At 42.1% G+C, this 15,000-nt stretch overlaps 1 long non-coding RNA gene across 3 annotated transcripts in view; it reads left to right on the plus strand.

Annotated features, from left to right (window-relative positions):
* LOC127908104 (uncharacterized) overlaps positions 1-272 on the plus strand; it is a 1,173-nt gene extending 901 nt beyond the window's left edge. For all 3 annotated transcript variants that reach the window (XR_008066191.1, XR_008066193.1, XR_008066192.1), the window contains exon 3: positions 189-272. This is a non-coding gene — a long non-coding RNA (uncharacterized LOC127908104). The remainder of the gene's footprint in view (positions 1-188) is intronic.
* The last annotated feature ends 14,728 nt before the right edge of the window (positions 273-15,000 follow it).

The raw sequence follows: 15,000 nt of genomic DNA on the forward strand, positions 1-15,000 counted from the left end.
ACTGGTCTACTACCAGGTCATGTGTCTTCTCAGTCATGTTGACACTGGTCTACTACCAGGTCATGTGTCTTCTCAGTCATGTTGACACTGGTCTACTACCAGGTCATGTGTCTTCTCAGTCATGTTGACACTGGTCTACTACCAGGTCATGTGTCTTCTCAGTCATGTTGACACTGGTCCACTACCAGGTCATGTGTCTTCTCAGTCATGTTGACACTGGTCTAATACCAGGTCATGTGTCTTCTCAGTCATGTTGACACTGGTCTACTACCAGGTCATTTGTCTTCTCAGTCATGTTGACACTGGTCTACTACCAGGTCATGTGTCTTCTCAGTCATGTTGACACTGGTCTACTACCAGGTCACGTGTCTTCTCAGTCATGTTGACACTGGTCTACTACCAGGTCATGTGTCTTCTCAGTCATGTTGACACTGGTCTACTACCAGGTCATGTGTTTTCTCAGTCATGTTGACACTGGTCTACTACCAGGTCATGTGTCTTCTCAGTCATGTTGACACTGGTCTACTACCAGGTCACGTGTCTTCTCAGTCATGTTGACACTGGTCTACTACCAGGTCACGTGTCTTCTCAGTCATGTTGACACTGGTCTACTACCAGGTCATGTGTCTTCTCAGTCATGTTGACACTGGTCTACCACCAGGTCATGTGTCTTCTCAGTCATGGTGACACTGGTCCACTACTATTGCTTTAATGTATTGTTGTTCTCATTAATATTGTTGTTGAAGTTGTTAATGTTAATCCCATGTCCACTACGACTATAATTATTGCTGTTGGTCCCACCATTTATTTATATATAAATATATATATATATTATATATAAATATATATTTTTATTTTATTTGTATTTTTTGATATGTATACTTTGACAATGTATGTAATAATGAACTTGCCATGTCAATAAAGTCAATTGAATTGAATTGAATTGAAAGAGAGCGAGAGAGAGAGAGAGAGAGAGAGAGAGACAGGAAAAGAAGGAGGAAAGAGAGATGGAAGAGGGACAGAGAAAAGAGAGGGAGAGAGAAGGGTGAGGGAGAGAGAGGGAGAGAGGAAAGGAAAGGAAGAGAGAGGACAAAAGAGAGAGCGAGGGAGAGAGATTGCGAGGACGAGAGAGAGGGAGAGAGAGAGACGGGGGAGAGAGAGCAAGGAAGAGAGAGGGAGAGAGAGTGAGGAAGAGAGAGGGGGAAGCGAGAGAGCAAGGAGAGAGAGAGCGCGAGTTAGAGAGAGAGAGCGAGGAAGAGAGAGGGAGGGAGAGAGAGGAAGAGAGAGCGAGTGAGAGAGAGAGAGAGAGAGAGAGAGAGAGAGAGAGAGAGAGAGAGAGAGAGAGAGAGAGAGAGAGAGAGAGAGAGAGAGAGAGAGGGAGAGAGAGAGAGAGAGAGTGAGAGTGAGAGAGAGAGAGAGAGAGAGGGAGAGGGTGAGAAAGCTTACTTACAAGCTCTTCCTCAACTCAGTTTTTAATATCAAAGGTAAAGAAATGTGTGCTTGCATACGTGTGTGTTAGTGTGCGTTAGTGTGTGTTAGTGTGTATGAGAGGAATGTGTGTGTTAGTGTGTGTTAGTGTGTATGAGAGGAATATGTGTGTTAGTGTGTATGAGAGGAATGTGTGTGTTAGTGTGTATGAGAGGAACGTGTGTATTAGTGTGTGTTAGTGTGTGTTAGTTTGTATGAGAGGAATGTGTGTGTTAGTGTGTGTTAGTGTGTGTTAGTGTGTGTTAGTGTGTGTTAGTGTGTATGAGAGGAATGTGTGTGTTAGTGTGTGTTAGTGTGTATGAGAGGAATGTGTGTGTTAGTGTGTATGAGAGGAATGTGTGTGTTAGTGTGTATGAGAGGAACGTGTGTATTAGTGTGTGTTAGTGTGTGTTAGTTTGTATGAGAGGAATGTGTGTGTTAGTGTGTGTTAGTGTGTATTAGTGTGTGTTAGTGTGTGTTAGTGTGTATTAGTGTGTGTTAGTGTCTGTTAGTGTGTGTTAGTGTGTGTTAGTGTGTGTTAGTGTGTGTTAGTGTGTATTAGTGTGTGTTAGTGTCTGTTAGTGTGTGTTAGTGTGTGTTAGTGTGTATTAGTGTGTGTTAGTGTGTGTTAGTGTGTATTAGTGTGTGTTAGTGTCTGTTAGTGTGTGTTAGTGTGTGTTAGTGTGTGTTAGTGTGTGTTAGTGTGTATTAGTGTGTGTTAGTGTCTGTTAGTGTGTGTTAGTGTGTGTTAGTGTGTATTAGTGTGTATTAGTGTGTATTAGTGTGTGTTAGTGTGTATTAGTGTGTGTTAGTGTGTATTAGTGTGTGCTAGTGTGTATTAGTATGTGTTAGTGTGTATTAGTGTGTGTGAGAGGAACATGTGTTTGATGTGCTTTGTGTTCATAAGACCCCCTGGTTGTGTTGCTACACTATTAATAATCAATACATGATCCTGGTACTGACAGTACAACAGAGAATACACACACACACACACACACACTCACACACAGGCAGAGATGAAAGCAGCACTGCATTTGAACTTATAAACTATTTACGAAATTTTAAAAAACACTTTTCATTTAATTTTACATTTTATTTCTGCGCAAGTCCACTTCCGAAATCTTTAGTACACTTGTCAACGACAACAACAACATACAATAGATTAGAAGATCTGTTTGTGTTTTGTGTAATCTGTGGGCTGGTTCTTGGAAGCCTGGTCCCAGGTCTCTTTGTGTTTTGTGTTAGCTGTGGGCTGGTTCTTGGTAGCCTGGTCCCAGGTCTGTTTGTGTTTTGTGTTAGCTGTGGGCTGGTTCTTGGTAGCCTGATACCAGGTCTCTTTGTGTTTTGTGTTAGCTGTGGGCTGGTTCTTGGTAACCTGGTCCCAGGTATCTTTGTGTTTTGTGTTAGCTGTGGGATGGTTCTTGGTAACCTGGTCCCAGGTCTCTTTGTGTTTTGTGTAATCTGTGGGCTGGTTCTTGGTAGCCTGGTCCCAGGTCTGTTTGTGCTCTTGGCTACTCCATTGCTGTTATTGTCAAGCCAAACATAAAAATTATTGAGTTGGCATGACAACACAAACAGGCTGTAGCTCAGGTTCTCGGCATATGTAACTGGTTATAAAGGGCCACTATCCCACTAGATTGACCAATCAGTCACTACTTCTACTACAACAAGAACCTTCATCTTTCAACACTATCCTATAGCCCTTTACTACAGTCCTGACTGTATACAGGTTGAACATGGCAGATCTGGGCACTAATAAGCAGCTAAATTGGAACCCAGTGGCTGTAAAGTAACATACTATACATGATGTCAGAGCTCAGGCTCTGCGCCTCACAGCGCCATATGTTAGGCTTCACAGAGCCATATGTCAGGCTTCACAGTGCCATATGTCAGGCTCTGCGCTTCACAGCGCCATATGTCAGGCTTCACAGCGCCATATGTCAGGCTTCACAGCGCCATATGTCAGGCTCTGCGCTTCACAGCGCCATATGTCAGGCCTCACAGCGCCATATGTCAGGCTCTGCGCTTCACAGCGCCATATGTCAGGCTTCACAGTGCCATATGTCAGGCTCTGCGCTTCACAGCGCCATATGTCAGGCTTCACAGCGCCATATGTCAGGCTTCACAGCGCCATATGTCAGGCTCTGCGCTTCACAGCGCCATATGTCAGGCCTCACAGCGCCATATGTCAGGCTCTGCGCTTCACAGTGCCATATGTCAGGCTTCAAAGTGCCATATGTCAGGCTTCACAGCACCATATGTCAGGCTTCACAGCGCCATATGTCAGGCTTCACAGCGGCGTATTTCAGGCTTCACAGCGCCATATGTCAGGCTTCACAGCGCCGTATTTCAGGCTTCACAGCGCCATATGTCAGGCTTCACAGCGCCGTATTTCAGGCTTCACAGCGCCATATGTCAGGCTCGGTGATTCACAGCGCCATATGGGCTTTGACTGACAGACGTTTGAAACTTGACCAAGAAGTTGCCCCCATCCCTCCCACTAATTGGGCAACATTTTCACATGTGGGCAGCAGGGGAGCCTAGTGGTTAGAGTGTTGGACTAGTAACCGGAAGGTTGCAAGTTCAAACCCCCAAGCTGACAAGGTACAATTCTGTCGTTCTGTCCCTGAACAGGCAGTTAACCCACTGTTCCTAGGCCGGCATTGAAAATAAGAATTTGTTCTTAAAACCACTTAAGCCTACCCCTTAGTTTTTCAAACATTCTGTTAAAAATCGTGCAACATTTCAGCGTCCTGCTACTCATGCCAGGAATATAGTATATGCATATGATTAGTATGTGTGGATAGAAAACACTCTGACGTTTCTAAAACTGGTTAAATCACGGCTGTGACTATAACAGAGCGCCTGCGTGTCGGGTGGGCTTAAGAGGTTTTAACTGACTTGCCTAGTTAACCTCTTGCTCCTACCTGACACGCAGGCGTCCCATCTAGACATCTGGAAATGCAAATGCACTACGCTAAATGCTAATAGTACTAGTTAAAACTCAAACGTTCATTAAAATACACATGCAGGGTATTGAATTAAAGCTACACTCGTTGTGAATCCAGGCAACAAGTCAGATTTTTAAAATGCTTTTGGCGAAAGCATGAGAAGCTATTATCTGATAGCATGTAACACCCCAAAAGACCCACAGGGGACGTAAACAAAATAATTAGCATAGTCGGCGCTACACAAACCGCACAAATAAAATATAAAACATTCATTACCTTTGACCATCTTCTTTGTTGGCACTCCTAGATGTCCCATAATCACTATTGGGTCTTTTTTTCGATTAAATCGGTCCATATATAGCCTAGATATCGATCTATGAAGACTGTGTGATAAACGGAAAAAAATTGCGTCTTATAACGTAACGTCATTTTTTAAAATGAAAAAAGTCGACGATAAACTTTCACAAAACACTTCGAAATACTTTTGTAATGGAACTTTAGGTATTAGTAAACGTTAATAAACGATCAAATTGATCACGAGGCGCTGTATATTCTATAGGGGTACGTCTGGAAATATTGTCCGGGTAAATCTCAACCAAAATATCCGGTCCGAGACCTGAAGAAATTTGCTGTCTCTTCTTCGTTTGACCAAGAAACAAAGCCTAGGCAAATGACAAGACTGTTGACATCGTGTGGAAGCTGTAGGAATTGCAATCTCGGCTCCAGGTAATTTGCTTTCCCATAGACAATACATGCAAGTGGCGCATTGATATATTTTCAAATTTTCAGTGATCAGATTTTCCTGCGCTTTTCGATGAAATGCACGTTCTGTTATAGTCACAGCCGTGATTTAACCAGTTTTATAAACGTCTGAGTGTTTTCTATCCACACATACTAATCATATGCATATACTATATTCCTGGCATGAGCAGCAGGGCGCTGAAATGTTGCGCGATTTTTAACAGAATGTTCGAAAAAGTAGGGGGTAGGAGTAACAGGTTAAATAAAGGTAAAATAGAAAAAAAAATGTATTGTTGTCTTAGTGAAGGAAATGCTGTAAATGAAGAGAAACTTGATGGACTTTGAAAGATGAAACGTTGTTTTCGTTTTAATGTTTGTTCATTGTGAAGAAAATTAGACGTGACACACGCATTCATGCCTCCTTTCCACGTGGAACAATATTCCTTCCTGTTTTTCTGAACTGCCCCCTGAAAGCCTAACACTCCTGCCTCGTTTCCACGTGGAACAAGATTCTTTCCTGTTTCTCTGAACTGCATCCTGAAAGTCTAACACTCATGTCTCCTTTCCACGTGGAACAAGATTCCTTCCTGTTTCTTTGAACTGCCCCCTGAAAGCCTAACACTCCTGCCTCGTTTCCACGTGGAACAAGATTCCTTCCTGTTTCTCTGAACTGCCTCCTGAAAGCCTAACACGGTAAGATCCTATTTTAGAACTTAGCTTTTCAAATCAGGCCCGCCTGACCCAGATTGTGATTTGTAATGGGGCCGTTTTTGTATTGAGTAAACAACAACAGTAATTGTGTGTACTTTCATGTTTCGTTATCAACAAATGCACCAAAAGAATAGTAAATGTAAAATGCACATTAAATCAAACAGTGAAATGTTTGGATTCGGTCTTGTGTCAGGTGAACTGTTGTGTCCTCACCTTCAGTCTAATAATTCTCCCATCATCTCCAAACTGTTCCCTTTCAAATCCTACCATGGTTGTGCTTTTCAAATGTCTTCCGTGAGAAACATTTCAGTTTAGCCCGATATTCATATAGGATCATTTGCACGCACGTAAAGGTTTATCAAACTTCTAATCTTCTTCAACAAACAATAGAACACGAGTAGACAGCTGAAAGCAAAGCACATACTTTTAGTTCGATTCCTTTTCTAGGTTCTCAGGGATATGTAACTCTCATTGAGTTGTTAATGGGATATGTAACTCTCATTGAGTTGATAATGGGATATGTAACTCTCATTGAGTTGTTAATGGGATATGTAACTCTCATTGAGTTGTTAATGGGATATGTAACTCTCATTGAGTTGTTAATGGGATATGTAACTCTCATTGAGTTGTTAATGGGATATGTAACTCTCATTGAGTTGTTAATGGGATATGTAACTCTCATTGAGTTGTTAATGGGATATGTAACTCTCATTGAGTTGTTCTCAGGGATATGTAACTGTTATTGAGTTGTTAATGGGATATGTAACTCTAGTTGAGTTGTTAATGGGATATGTAACTCTAGTTGAGTTGTTAATGGGATATGTAACTCTAGTTGAGTTGTTAATGGGATATGTAACTCTAGTTGAGTTGTTAATGGGATATGTAACTCTAGTTGAGTTGTTCTCAGGGATATGTAACTCTCATTGAGTTGTTAATGGGATATGTAACTCTCATTGAGTTGTTAATGGGATATGTAACTCTAGTTGAGTTGTTAATGGGATATGTAACTCTAGTTGAGTTGTTAATGGGATATGTAACTCTAGTTGAGTTGTTAATGGGATATGTAACTCTCATTGAGTTGTTAATGGGATATGTAACTCTCATTGAGTTGTTAATGGGATATGTAACTCTCATTGAGCTGTTAATGGGATATGTAACTCTCATTGAGTTGTTAATGGGATATGTAACTCTAGTTGAGTTGTTCTCAGGGATATGTAACTCTCATTGAGTTGTTAATGGGATATGTAACTCTCATTGAGTTGTTAATGGGATATGTAACTCTCATTGAGTTGTTCTCAGGGATATGTAACTCTCATTGAGTTGTTAATGGGATATGTAACTCTCATTGAGTTGTTAATGGGATATGTAACTCTCATTGAGTTGTTAATGGGATATGTAACTCTCATTGAGTTGTTAATGGGATATGTAACTCTCATTGAGTTGTTCTCAGGGATATGTAACTCTCATTGAGTTGTTAATGGGATATGGAACTGTCATTGAGTTGTTAATGGGATATGTAACTCTAGTTGAGTTGTTAATGGGATATGTAACTCTAGTTGAGTTGTTAATGGGATATGTAACTCTAGTTGAGTTGTTAATGGGATATGTAACTCTAGTTGAGTTGTTAATGGGATATGTAACTCTCATTGAGTTGTTAATGGGATATGTAACTCTAGTTGAGTTGTTAATGGGATATGTAACTCTAGTTGAGTTGTTAATGGGATATGTAACTCTAGTTGAGTTGTTCTCAGGGATATGTAACTCTCATTGAGTTGTTAATGGGATATGTAACTCTCATTGAGTTGTTAATGGGATATGTAACTCTCATTGAGTTGTTAATGGGATATGTAACTCTCATTGAGTTGTTAATGGGATATGTAACTGTAGTTGAGTTGTTAATGGGATATGTAACTCTAGTTGAGTTGTTAATGGGATATGTAACTCTCATTGAGTTGTTAATGGGATATGTAACTGTCATTGAGTTGTTAATGGGATATGTAACTGTCATTGAGTTGTTAATGGGATATGTAACTCTCATTGAGTTGTTAATGGGATATGTAACTCTCATTGAGTTGTTAATGGGATATGTAACTCTCATTGAGTTGTTAATGGGATATGTAACTCTAGTTGAGTTGTTAATGGGATATGTAACTCTAGTTGAGTTGTTAATGGGATATGTAACTCTAGTTGAGTTGTTAATGGGATATGTAACTCTAGTTGAGTTGTTAATGGGATATGTAACTGTCATTGAGTTGTTAATGGGATATGTAACTGTCATTGAGTTGTTAATGGGATATGTAACTCTAGTTGAGTTGTTAATGGGATATGTAACTCTCATTGAGTTGTTAATGGGATATGTAACTCTAGTTGAGTTGTTAATGGGATATGTAACTCTAGTTGAGTTGTTAATGGGATATGTAACTCTAGTTGAGTTGTTAATGGGATATGTAACTGTCATTGAGTTGTTAATGGGATATGTAACTGTCATTGAGTTGTTCTCAGGGATATGTAACTCTCATTGAGTTGTTAATGGGATATGTAACTCTCATTGAGTTGTTAATGGGATATGTAACTCTCATTGAGTTGTTAATGGGATATGTAACTCTAGTTGAGTTGTTAATGGGATATGTAACTGTCATTGAGTTGTTAATGGGATATGTAACTCTCATTGAGTTGTTAATGGGATATGTAACTCTCATTGAGTTGTTAATGGGATATGTAACTCTAGTTGAGTTGTTAATGGGATATGTAACTCTCATTGAGTTGTTAATGGGATATGTAACTCTAGTTGAGTTGTTAATGGGATATGTAACTCTCATTGAGTTGTTAATGGGATATGTAACTCTAGTTGAGTTGTTAATGGGATATGTAACTCTCATTGAGTTGTTAATGGGATATGTAACTCTAGTTGAATTGTTAATGGGATATGTAACTCTAGTTGAGTTGTTAATGGGATATGTAACTCTAGTTGAGTTGTTAATGGGATATGTAACTCTCATTGAGTTGTTAATGGGATATGTAACTCTCATTGAGTTGTTAATGGGATATGTAACTCTAGTTGAGTTGTTAATGGGATATGTAACTCTAGTTGAGTTGTTAATGGGATATGTAACTCTCATTGAGTTGTTAATGGGATATGTAACTCTCATTGAGTTGTTAATGGGATATGTAACTCTAGTTGAGTTGTTAATGGGATATGTAACTCTAGTTGAGTTGTTAATGGGATATGTAACTCTAGTTGAGTTGTTAATGGGATATGTAACTCTCATTGAGTTGTTAATGGGATATGTAACTCTCATTGAGTTGTTAATGGGATATGTAACTCTCATTGAGTTGTTAATGGGATATGTAACTCTCATTGAGTTGTTAATGGGATATGTAACTCTCATTGAGTTGTTAATGGGATATGTAACTGTCATTGAGTTGTTCTCAGGGATATGTAACTCTCATTGAGTTGTTAATGGGATATGTAACTCTAGTTGAGTTGTTAATGGGATATGTAACTCTAGTTGAGTTGTTAATGGGATATGTAACTGTCATTGAGTTGTTCTCAGGGATATGTAACTCTCATTGAGTTGTTCTCAGGGATATGTAACTCTCATTGAGTTGTTAATGGGATATGTAACTGACATTGAGTTGTTAATGGGATATGTAACTCTAGTTGAGTTGTTAATGGGATATGTAACTCTCATTGAGCTGTTAATGGGATATGTAACTCTAGTTGAGTTGTTAATGGGATATGTAACTCTCATTGAGTTGTTAATGGGATATGTAACTCTCATTGAGTTGTTAATGGGATATGTAACTCTCATTGAGTTGTTAATGGGATATGTAACTCTCATTGAGTTGTTAATGGGATATGTAACTCTCATTGAGTTGTTAATGGGATATGTAACTCTCATTGAGTTGTTAATGGGATATGTAACTGTCATGGAGTTGTTAATGGAATATGTAACTCTCATTGAGTTGTTCTCAGGGATATGTAACTCTAGTTGAGTTGTTCTCAGGGATATGTAACTCTCATTGAGTTGTTAATGGGATATGTAACTCTCATTGAGTTGTTAATGGGATATGTAACTCTAGTTGAGTTGTTCTCAGGGATATGTAACTCTCATTGAGTTGTTAATGGGATATGTAACTCTCATTGAGTTGTTTAATTACGTGGTAGCTTAACTGTCCACCTGATCTTTGTGTTTTCATCGTACGCCATCCTTCTAAGTCTGGTGGCTTGAAAGTGTCATACAGAACATTTCTATAGCCAACCGATGAGGTAGCTTTACCATCCCCCACGGTCATTCATCAGACACAATCTATCTGAACCTGTCTTTACAGTGTAATGTGTCATCTATACCTTTGTTTTCATCCCTAATGTCACCCTAGTCCCTATACTGTGCACTACTTTTGGGCCCTGGTTAGAAGTAGTGCACTACTGGTGGGCCCTGGTTAGAAGTAGTGCACTACTTTTGGGCCCTGTTTAGAAGTAGTGCACTACTGGTGGGCCCTGGTTAGAAGTAGTGCACTACTTTTGGGCCCTGGTTAGAAGTAGTGCACTACTTTTGGGCCCTGGTTGGAAGTAGTGCACTACTTTCGGGCCCTGGTTAGAAGTAGTGCACTACTTTCGGGCCCTGGTTGGAAGTAGTGCACTACTTTTGGGCCCTGGTTAGAAGTAGTGCACTACTTTTGGGCCCTGTTTAGAAGTAGTGCACTACTTTTGGGCCCTGGTTAGAAGTAGTGCACTACTTTTGGGCCCTGGTTGGAAGTAGTGCACTACTTTTGGGCCCTGTTTAGAAGTAGTGCACTACTTTTGGGCCCTGTTTAGAAGTAGTGCACTACTTTTGGGCCCTGGTTAGAAGTAGTGCACTACTTTTGGGCCCTGTTTAGAAGTAGTGCACTACTTTTGGGCCCTGTTTAGAAGTAGTGCACTACTTTTGGGCCCTGGTTAGAAGTAGTGCACTACTTTTGGGCCCTGTTTAGAAGTAGTGCACTACTTTTGGGCCCTGGTTAGAAGTAGTGCACTACTTTTGGGCCCTGGTTAGAAGTAGTGCACTACTTTTGGGCCCTGGTTAGAAGTAGTGCACTACTTTTGGGCCCTGTTTAGAAGTAGTGCACTACTTTTGGGCCCTGGTTAGAAGTAGTGCACTACTTTTGGGCCCTGTTTAGAAGTAGTGCACTACTTTTGGGCCCTGGTTAGAAGTAGTGCACTACTTTTGGGCCCTGGTTAGAAGTAGTGCACTACTTTTGGGCCCTGTTTAGAAGTAGTGCACTACTTTTGGGCCCTGTTTAGAAGTAGTGCACTACTTTTGGGCCCTGGTTAGAAGTAGTGCACTACTTTTGGGCCCTGTTTAGAAGTAGTGCACTACTTTTGGGCCCTGTTTAGAAGTAGTGCACTACTTTTGGGCCCTGGTTAGAAGTAGTGCACTACTTTTGGGCCCTGTTTAGAAGTAGTGCACTACTTTTGGGCTCTGGTTGGAAGTAGTGTACTACATAGGCAACAGGGTGCCAGATGGGATTAATCTATACACTACTGAGACCCAAATTCCTGCCGGTCTCCACAATTCTCTGCAAATTCCTCAAAAGCCACGGTGCAACGTTGCCATGACCACGGGCGGCAGTGAAACCGCGCCTGGCAACAGATGCCCACAATAACCTGGGATCTACTTGGCAACCGAGTTCCATACAACAACAGAACAGAATCCTGAAGATTTATACCTGAGGCGGCGGAGTGTGTGTGTGTTGGGGGTGATGGACACACACACACACACACACACACACACACACACACACACACACACACACACACACACACACACACACACACACACACACACACACACACACACACACACACACACACACACACACACACACACACACACACACACACACACAGAGAGAGAGAAAGACAATCTGACAGACTGTGTGCTCATAACCAATGCTAAATTATTGATCATGCTCCCTCGCTGAGCTGGTGTCTGAGCCAGGGAAATATAGTTTTGGGGTAAAACACTGACAGACAGACTTTCTAACAGAAATAGTTTCTAAATCTTTACCTAGGAGAGATCTGGTGTCTGAGCCAGGGAAAGATAGTTTTGGGGTAAAACACTGTCAGTAGACTTTCTACTGACATAAATAGTTTCTATATATGTACCAAGTAGAGAGCTGATGTCTGGGCCTATAGGGCTCCTTAATGTTAGACCCCTCACAATGCTGTTATAGTCAATGAACCAATCACTGATCATAATCTTGATGTAATTGGCCTGACTGAAACACGGCTTAAGCCTGATGAATTTACTGTGTTAAAGGCCTCTCCTGCTGGTTACACTAGTGACCATATCCCCTGTGTTAAAGACCTCTCCTCCTGGTTACACTAGTGACCATATCCCCTGTGTTAAAGACCTCTCCTGCTGGTTACACTAGTGACCATATCCCCTGTGTTAAAGGCCTCTCCTCCTGGTTACACTAGTGACCATATCCCCTGTGTTAAAGACCTCTCCTCCTGGTTACACTAGTGACCATATCCCCTGGGTTAAAGACCTCTCCTCCTGGTTACACTAGTGACCATATCCCCTGTGTTAAAGACCTCTCCTCCTGGTTACACTAGTGACCATATCCCCTGTGTTAAAGACCTCTCCTGCTGGTTACACTAGTGACCATATCCCCTGTGTTAAAGACCTCTCCTCCTGGTTACACTAGTGACCATATCCCCTGTGTTAAAGACCTCTCCTGCTGGTTACACTAGTGACCATATCCCCTGTGTTAAAGGCCTCTCCTGCTGGTTACACTAGTGACCATATCCCCTGTGTTAAAGACCTCTCCTCTTGGTTACACTAGTGACCATATCCCCTGTGTTAAAGACCTCTCCTCCTGGTTACACTAGTGACCATATCCCCTGTGTTAAAGACCTCTCCTCCTGGTTACACTAGTGACCATATCCCCTGTGTTAAAGACCTCTCCTCCTGGTTACACTAGTGACCATATCCCCTGGGTTAAAGACCTCTCCTCCTGGTTACACTAGTGACCATATCCCCTGTGTTAAAGACCTCTCCTCCTGGTTACACTAGTGACCATATCCCCTGTGTTAAAGGCCTCTCCTCTTGGTTACACTAGTGACCATATCCCCTGTGTTAAAGACCTCTCCTGCTGGTTACACTAGTGACCATATCCCCTGTGTTAAAGACCTCTCCTCCTGGTTACACTAGTGACCATATCCCCTGTGTTAAAGACCTCTCCTCCTGGTTACACTAGTGACCATATCCCCTGTGTTAAAGGCCTCTCCTGCTGGTTACACTAGTGACCATATCCCCTGTGTTAAAGACCTCTCCTGCTGGTTACACTAGTGACCATATCCCCTGTGTTAAAGACCTCTCCTGCTGGTTACACTAGTGACCATATCCCCTGTGTTAAAGACCTCTCCTCCTGGTTACACTAGTGACCATATCCCCTGTGTTAAAGACCTCTCCTCCTGGTTACACTAGTGACCATATCCCCTGTGTTAAAGACCTCTCCTCCTGGTTACACTAGTGACCATATCCCCTGTGTTAAAGACCTCTCCTCTTGGTTACACTAGTGACCATATCCCCTGTGTTAAAGGCCTCTCCTCCTGGTTACACTAGTGACCATATCCCCTGTGTTAAAGACGTCTCCTCCTGGTTACACTAGTGACCATATCCCCTGTGTTAAAGACCTCTACTGCTGGTTACACTAGTGACCATATCCCCTGTGTTAAAGACCTCTACTGCTGGTTACACTAGTGACCATATCCCCTGTGTTAAAGACCTCACCTCCTGGTTACACTAGTGACCATATCCCCTGTGTTAAAGACCTCTCCTCCTGGTTACACTAGTGACCATATCCCCTGTGTTAAAGACCTCTCCTGCTGGTTACACTAGTGACCATATCCCCTGTGTTAAAGGCCTCTCCTCCTGGTTACACTAGTGACCATATCCCCTGTGTTAAAGACCTCTCCTGCTGGTTACACTAGTGACCATATCCCCTGTGTTAAAGACCTCTCCTGCTGGTTACACTAGTGACCATATCCCCTGGGTTAAAGGCCTCTCCTCCTGGTTACACTAGTGACCATATCCCCTGTGTTAAAGACCTCTCCTGCTGGTTACACTAGTGACCATATCCCCTGTGTTAAAGACCTCTCCTCCTGGTTACACTAGTGACCATATCCCCTGTGTTAAAGACCTCTCCTCCTGGTTACACTAGTGACCATATCCCCTGTGTTAAAGGCCTCTCCTCCTGGTTACACTAGTGACCATATCCCCTGTGTTAAAGACCTCTACTGCTGGTTACACTAGTGACCATATCCCCTGTGTTAAAGACCTCTCCTGCTGGTTACACTAGTGACCATATCCCCTGTGTTAAAGACCTCTCCTCTTGGTTACACTAGTGACCATATCCCCTGTGTTAAAGGTCTCTCCTCCTGGTTACACTAGTGACCATATCCCCTGTGTTAAAGACCTCTCCTGCTGGTTACACTAGTGACCATATCCCCTGTGTTAAAGGCCTCTACTGCTGGTTACACTAGTGACCATATCCCCTGTGTTAAAGACCTCTCCTCCTGGTTACACTAGTGACCATATCCCCTGTGTTAAAGACCTCTCCTCTTGGTTACACTAGTGACCATATCCCCTGTGTTAAAGGTCTCTCCTCCTGGTTACACTAGTGACCATATCCCCTGTGTTAAAGACCTCTCCTGCTGGTTACACTAGTGACCATATCCCCTGTGTTAAAGGCCTCTACTGCTGGTTACACTAGTGACCATATCCCCTGTGTTAAAGACCTCTCCTCCTGGTTACACTAGTGACCATATCCCCTGTGTTAAAGACCTCTCCTCTTGGTTACACTAGTGACCATATCCCCTGTGTTAAAGGTCTCTCCTCCTGGTTACACTAGTGACCATATCCCCTGTGTTAAAGGCCTCTCCTCCTGGTTACACTAGTGACCATATCCCCTGTGTTAAAGACCTCTCCTCCTGGTTACACTAGTGACCATATCCCCTGTGTTAAAGGCCTCTCCTCCTGGTTACACTAGTGACCATATCCCCTGTGTTAAAGGCCTCTCCTCCTGGTTACACTAGTGACCATATCCCCTGTGTTAAAGACCTCTCCTCTTGGTTACACTA

Source organism: Oncorhynchus keta, chromosome 16, assembly GCF_023373465.1.
Source record: "Oncorhynchus keta strain PuntledgeMale-10-30-2019 chromosome 16, Oket_V2, whole genome shotgun sequence".
Lineage (NCBI taxonomy): Eukaryota > Metazoa > Chordata > Actinopteri > Salmoniformes > Salmonidae > Oncorhynchus > Oncorhynchus keta.